Source organism: Ostrea edulis, chromosome 3 (assembly GCF_947568905.1).
Source record: "Ostrea edulis chromosome 3, xbOstEdul1.1, whole genome shotgun sequence".
Lineage (NCBI taxonomy): Eukaryota > Metazoa > Mollusca > Bivalvia > Ostreida > Ostreidae > Ostrea > Ostrea edulis.
This window is the reverse complement of record NC_079166.1, coordinates 57,097,819-57,105,735: the sequence shown is the minus strand read 5'-3', so window position 1 is coordinate 57,105,735 and position 7,917 is coordinate 57,097,819.

Genomic DNA, 7,917 nt, shown 5'->3' with positions numbered 1-7,917 from the left:
AAAATTTACTCCTATGCTCGGAGCTTACGGCCTTAGAGCAGGGAGGGATCTTTACCGTGCCACACCTACTGTGGCATGGTACCTCGGCTTTTGTGGTCCGCGCCATTTAGTGGGTGTTGCTAAAACGCGGAACGGAAGATGGAACGGAAAATATCCAATGCAATAATGTTATGAGAAGGTCAGCATTTTGTAAAATCAAAAAGGCTTATTATGAACAAGGGAAGCAGAAATTACAGAGAGAACGAAAAGCCATTCACAGAATCCACCGTTTCATATGCTTCACATGTATTTTAAACCCACTACATATATGTAACTTACCATGAAAACTATTAAGCAAGCATCTGTTGGTACCATTCGTTTCCCCGGCTTTGTTATGTTCTGCCCCCCCCCCCCCCCCCCCCTCCAGATTTTGACAGTGTTTCACAAATAAAGGAAAAAAAATATATTGAAAAAGACTTGAATTGTAATTTAACCCCTTTCAATTTTTAATACCCTATTCTGGCTGCTACCTTAAGAAAAGATCTTATGAGCTTATCCAATGAGTACCCCCCCCCCCCCCCCCTAAAAAAAAAACAATGTAAAAGATAAAATATTTTTATTTCCTCAAACATAACCTTTTTAAATCAAAATCGCTTTTAATCGAACTAGACATTTCTAAGATACATGCAATTGGATTTGAATTAGAATTTAGTTCTACACCTGGTATAATACACATTCATGTATCACATCAAATCTAAATAAAGCGAACAAGTTCGGTGTGTATAAAAGGTTTGCTTCTTTTGGGATGAATCTATGTGAAAGTTCGTACATTTACCGATATCCTGCGGATTAGTGTTGAACCCGAAGAGCGGATACAGCGGGAAAGAAAGATTGAAACAGCTAAATCAGAACCAATAAAAACTAAGGTCAAGTTTACGATTCATAGTAAGAGGAATACACAGGCACTTGACGTTTTAAATATCTATAATAAAAAAAAAATTGTCTTCCTGTAAACATAATATTATGTTTACAGGAAGACAATTTTTTTTATTATAGATATTTAAAACGTCAAGTGCCTGTGGAGGAATAGTAGGCCTAACAGATTTATTTCTTGATATATGAGATAGCTAAAAGGCTAACAGAGAATTTATGCTTGAATGGAATTATAAGGTCATATTATTATTAATATAAATGTTTACTTTAGAAATAAATTGCCAGAAGTCCTCCCTATTTAGGATTGGAGTACTGTGGTCACTAAGTCTCTGTTAGTTAAAAATAATAAATCAAACACAAAATGTATAACTTGCTGACTTAATAAGATCCTGAATTGTCGCTGTTATATACATACCACACTCCCTGTGGTAAGTACATGTATACACATACACGGTATTATGTGTAAATTTACATGTAAATGTGCGTTAATGACGTGTGTTTTTTCCATTCTCTACCCATAGTTGTCGCTGCTCGTCAATGCCGACATTTCAAAATTCTTGTAAAACGCTTTGTAAATTCTTATACAGACGTTTAACTTCGCTTTTAATCATTTTATGATGCAGGATTTTAAACTAAAATTGTTTTACCGCTGGTAAACAAATTCCTAAAATTTTGATTTTAATAAAAGAAATTAAGCATTTTTTCTGGATTTCTGGTGTTATTTTAGCTTCATTAACCATTCCAAATCTTAAATTCTGTTCAGTTTTCCGTTCCTCGTGTTAGCATCATTCTCATTTAGTCGCCTCTTACGACAAAGAAGGGGTACTGATGACGACCTATTCTAACCCGGATCCCCACGGGACTCGCCCCTTTTGAATTATAGGTTCAAACTTAATATTTCTTAGTAACAAATAAAAATGATGAAATAAGTATGTTGCGGTATTAATAAAAAAAATTAACACATATATCTGTTATCAACATCAGAAAATAGCAATTTTCCTCAATCTGATTTTAATCAGACTGTATTTTCCTTAAACAGAATTTTCAAAATTTCACAAAAACTGGTTAAAACGAAATGATAGTATTCATAACAATTTCATAACTGTTTCTTTGAAAAATATACAAAATGTTTGTGGACAATAATGAAAAAAGAGTTATTGCCCTTGGATTAAATATTTTGAAACATATTATAGAATTAAACATTCTTTTTGAAGAATTTATCGATGTATAAACTCTAGACATTTTGCTCACAAACTGAATAAAAATGCGAAGCCATTTTATTTGTTATTTGTTTTCAGGCGCGTATGTATACATTGCGTTTTTGGATTTATTGATGTGTAAATTCTCGTTTAGATTTATTTTTGTCCAATCAAAACAATTGTAATAAATAACATTGGAATTATAATTGATTATTCATATACAACTAAGACTTTTGAAATATTTTATGGTTAACAGGATATTTTACGATAATTATTGAAAAAGACTCCAACAAAATTTATGTTCCTGTTATGTACATGTATAAATCTTATCAAATCATCGATTTTTGCGAATCTTAATATGACGTCACAGGAGGATGGAACTACGTAACACGGAAACTACGACGCAGTCATGCATGATGACGTCATATCTTTAACTAGGATTTTTTTCTCTTATCTTTCAATCATCAACAACAATCATAATACGTACGAAGGTATTAGAGATCTTGTTTTGTAGTACAATGTATACTTTCCAAACAATTCACATATTCTATCTCTATGGGTATTTCGTTGAAGTACCGCAGTGACGGCGACAGAGCACTTTAGGTAATTCCTACGGCAAGCCCTTTTACTATTTATACGTAAAATAAGATATCTCTTTACACTAGAGAGATATTTCTTTTGGTTGTAGATATATCTCTGTGAGTTAGAGAGATATCTTTTATTTATTTATTTTTTTTTTTTTTTTGCTAAGGAGATATCTCTTTCACCAAAAGAGATATCTCTTTAAACAAGAGACATCTTTTAACTAAAAAAGATATTTTTTCAACAAAAAAGACATTTCTTTACGCTAGGGAGGTATCTCTTAAAGCTAGAGTGATATCTCCCAAAGAGAAAGATATATCTCTTTACGCTAGGCAGATATCTCTTTCTCTTTGAGAAATATTTCTTAAAGCTACAGAGATATCTCTCAAAGAGAAAGAGATATCTCTCTAGCGTAAAGAGCTTTAAATTTTCAAAAAGAGAAATTTCTTTACCTTAAAGAGATATCTCTTGAAATTAAACAAATTTTTCCCCGGTGATCATAATGATTCCTCCCTGTTGCATCGACATTAATATGATGTGACCCTATTCTGTAACCAATCTAAATACTTCATCGTAAAAATGGCGGAAAAGGTTGAAGAAGTGGTTGGATAACATTATCAAGTTGCCGAGAGACTGTAAATGTAAATCCAGTCTAGCTCACATATTTTATCAATTTATTGTCCTTGTTTTTTGTTATCTGTATACACTTCACGTGCGATTAGCGCAAAATCTTCACTCGGGATTGCAGCCATCATGGTAAGATTTGCTTCAGTGGGTTTCCGGTTTTGGGAGAATTCCTTTTAAAGTATTCAAACCAATAAATAATATATTGAAAAGAGATATCTCTCTCTTTGAGAGATATCTCTTTTTCAACGATTAAAGAGATATCTCTTATACTTTAAGAGATATCTCTCTAGGAATTCTTAGAGAGATATCTCTTTAAATGAAGGAGATAACTCTAAAAGTAAAAGATATATCTCTCAGAATAAAAGAGATATATCTTTAAGTGAAGGAGATATCTCTCAAAGTGAAAGAGATATCTCTAAGTGTAAGAGATACCTCTAAAAGTAAAAGAGATATCTAAGTGAAAGAGATATCTCTTTTTTAGAGAGATATCTCTTAAAATTTAAAAGATATTTCTCATTTTTAAAAAGGGATATATTCTTAAAATAAGAGATATATCTTTAATTTAAAGAGATACCTTATTTTTCGAATAAATACATCTATGTAGTAAAAGGGCTTGCCATGAATTCCATTTGTTAGCGAATGAAGAGCAAATCACGTTACTAATATGTGTTGGACCTTGGTGACGTTCCATATCTGGTCTGGAGGTTATAAAACTTTCTTGAGAATGTTTTCATACTCAAACGCAAACTCTGTGCTCCAAATCGTACTCATAGCGAGGAAAGCTCACGTCGTGAAGCGACGAACTCGCTCCAAGGATTACACATGTGAGTCATGTGGTTTGCTCTTCATCAGCTGAAAAATGATGGGGACTACCCATAATGAATCCGGAAGATTATCCCCGTCACTGGGGTATACTTCATTGACAAACCCATAAATAAAATAAATAGATTGTTTGAAAAGTACCGCAATTGTTTTTAGATTCCAGACAAGCTTTCTCCTACCTCCGTACGTTTTGTTATTGCTTGGTTTGAAAGGAAGAAAAACAACATCGTAGCTAATATGACGTCACAATGCATTGTTTACATCGACTATGTTATGTTCCCTGCGTTAAATGAATAGGCGGATTTTAAAATGTCTAAAGTCGTGTTGCAAAATGTTATGGGTCTTCGCTCGTTTCAACGGTCACACCGTAAAACATGTTACTCAAAAGTAAAGGTTTTTAAACTTTTATAAAAATCATTCTCTTAATCAAACGGAATACATGCTCAAGATTTTTTGAATTTCCCTGGAGCCTGGTCAGAGCTGTACTCAAAACAAGCATGGCTAAGTTTGAGTATGAGTAGGGTTAAAGTTTTATAACCTCCAGAACTGGTAATGATTACACAGACAGGTGGTACTAAAAACCGAATCGAGCTAGTTTGCAACAAACATCCATTCATAGCCGTACGTCAGACATTCAAAAACTGAAGACAGAACTTAATCTATACACTTTCACTGGACAAGAATTTTGCCCCTTTCTTAATATCAGGAGCATGATGGGAAAAAAAACCAAAACCACGCCACGAGGTTTCACCGACGATGACGAGACTGTATAAGAGGCCAACCGCCTCTCTCGTGAACAGAAAGGGAACATGCTTGTCAAATTGGAAATTATCGTCCAATTATTTTGAGGAACACGATTGTAAAAAAAATTCAACCTCGATAGATCACATATGGCAAACTATCAGACTTCACTATGGCTTCCAGACCACAGGAGCCCACTTTATTGATTTTGACTCTATTCGTTTTGATCCAAGAGAGCGTCCGGAGGATTTATTCCAACGTCTGATTGCTTTTGTTGAGGATAATCTACTGCGCAAAGATACGGGAATAACACACCATGGACCAGACGAGGATGAAGAGCTGTCCCCATCACTCGAGAACTTTATTGTTTTGACGTGGCTTCTTCTCATACACCCCGAATTGCCTCGAATCGCCAAGAAGAGGTATGAAACTGACTTGCGTGCAAGGACATTAGCCTCCATTAAAAATGAGATCTCTCAGGCACTTGAATCCCTTCTCGAAGAACTCAGGACAGCTGAGGATGCTAATGCAATGCGAACGTCTGTGATTAGATTACCACGACCAAAGATACATCTTCCTACTTACCGTTCATCACCGAAATCCTGCCCTATTTGTAAAACAGTCGGGCGTCTGAACCATCACTTTCTCAGTAAATGTACCTTTATACTATTACAAGATAAGCAGTTCTTGGCGAAGGCCCGTTCCATATCAGGGATCTATGATGATGATGATGATGATGATGATTGTACTAACTGTACCGAACTTGAGGAGCACCTACAGTACCATCTGTAACGTCCAACCGTATCCAGGTCAGACAGTCACCGTATCCAGGTCAGACAGTCACCGTATCCAGAACAGTAGTATAACGCCTCCCGATAGGGAGTTCAACTGAGTGCACTTTTTATGCAAATGAGGTCAAGCAAGGGCGGCTTTTGATTGGTCAAGCGGTGTTGGGGTCAACGGAGTGGTTCAATATCTAGGACGGGGTCAACCCCAGCAGGGGTTGTAGGACCCGGTGAATAGAGTGGCCTATGGCCGCTGGTCTAATTTTAGCATGCGGTACTTTCGCTTTGAGTTCCTGGAATGAGTTCCTGCTATTTTTCTGAAAATAAAATCCAGTGAAATCCTGTGTATTAAATCTAATGAATAACACAAGGTTTTAAGTTGACATGTTTATTAAAGAACAATGGTACAAGCATAGAACAATGCAAAACAGTTCAATAAGCATAAAAACAGTTCAATAAGCATAACAGTTCATCCACAGTCCATTACTTTCTGCTGAGTTTCTTCTTCTTTTTTCGCGGTTCTTCAGTAGGCGCGGGGGGATTCCACATCTCTAACGGTGTGTATTCTCTCTTCACAGGGGATTTTGAGCCAGGTACGGACCCAATCATCGCATCTATTTCCAGTTGTTCTTCTGGACACTCACTAATCCAGTGTCCTATTTTTCCGCATTTGTAGCAAGGATCCTTTTGTTTGGTTTTCTTGCTGGTCTGTTGAGAATCTGCCGACCACGATTTCTTACTGGTCTGCGGATAATCTGTTTTCTGTGGGCAATCCGGCGACCAATGTCCTGTTTCTCCACACGTGTAGCACGGGTTAGCAGTGTAATCTGGAGTGTATTCCTTCCTAGGTTTTTTAGAAGTCAGCTCTTCCAGCTTCTTCAGTAGGACTGTGGTATGATTTCCAATCTCATTACTCAGCACATTAATGCGGTTAACGATCCCGTCTAGTGTCGTGGTAATGATCGCAAAGTCTTCTTTGTTCATGGTCGGAGGGTCATTCTGAGCGTTGTAGAGGCCGAGTTCCAGTCCCGTAGCGTCCTGTGAATCGGGAAAATAGAAGCCTAATCCCGGGTCTGTCGGATTCTGGCTAGGGAGGTAATCCGAGGTCTGGGCCATCTTCTCTTGTCGAACAATGGGGTATGGAGTCGTGAGCAACAAGTTCGAGGTCTTCCCCAGTTCAATCTTCTGATCGTCAGTCTTAGCTTTCTTCAGTTCAATGTAGTCTTTCTGTGGTCCCATCTGCTTCTGTACCAGCTGATCTATTTTCTTCTGAGCTTTGTCCACAAATTCTAGTTGTTTCTGAGCCATGTCTTCTGGAAGGTGATTGAAGATCGAATGAGGACTGACACTGGGGCTCCGCTTTTATAGCCAGCAAAATGTCTAGACTATTCTGTCTCGTGGGGGGCACGTGGGGAGCACGTGGTTGCACCATCTTTTTCTGGAAAAACCGGTTTCAGCTAGAACATCGCGCGACCAGCGCGTGCTAGTGCCCTAATTGAACTTGAAAAGCCGGTTTCTCGCGACCATCGCGTGCTAGTGCACATTGGTACACATTGACTTTAGTGGAATGAAACTTATATTGGTGTTTAAAGTAGCCCTAAAAAGGGCTGTGCATGAAGTTTTTATTTTTAAAAATGCCCGGCTTCATACGCAGGTTCTTCTATATACACGTGTAAGTCATGATCTTCGGATATAATGTGGTGTACTAATTGTCGAGCTCTTCTCCCGGGGAAACGTATCTCTTCGACGGTTTCCCACATCCAGTGTGCATCCCAAAACAATACCCATACACTTCTTCGGTGACGTGGTTTCTCCAGTCGAATAAATCCCGATACTTTTTGAGTGCCGTTCAATAACGTGTAAAACTGGTAAATCATGTACTGTATGAGGGGGGAATTTTTCAGGTACATGTCACTTAAACGCCTGCAAATATCCTCCACTGTTTCATGTGACCGCAATACATAGTCAAAACACCAATTTTTAGATCGGCCCCAGCGTAATCGATGCCGACATCTCTGTACTAAATTGTCCCAGATCTCCATCTCGTCTACATAATCTTCTACTATGGTTAAATTATCCACTTGTTGTATTCCCTGGCGGCGGCGGCGTCTCGCTCTTAAAACTCTCCGTGTATCCATGACTGAAGGTCAGACAAGAATGACTGTAGAAAAACCAGCTGACGTACAGGTGTTTGATCACGTGGTGCAGGTGTTTGATCACGTGATGCATAACCTTTACCTATAAATACA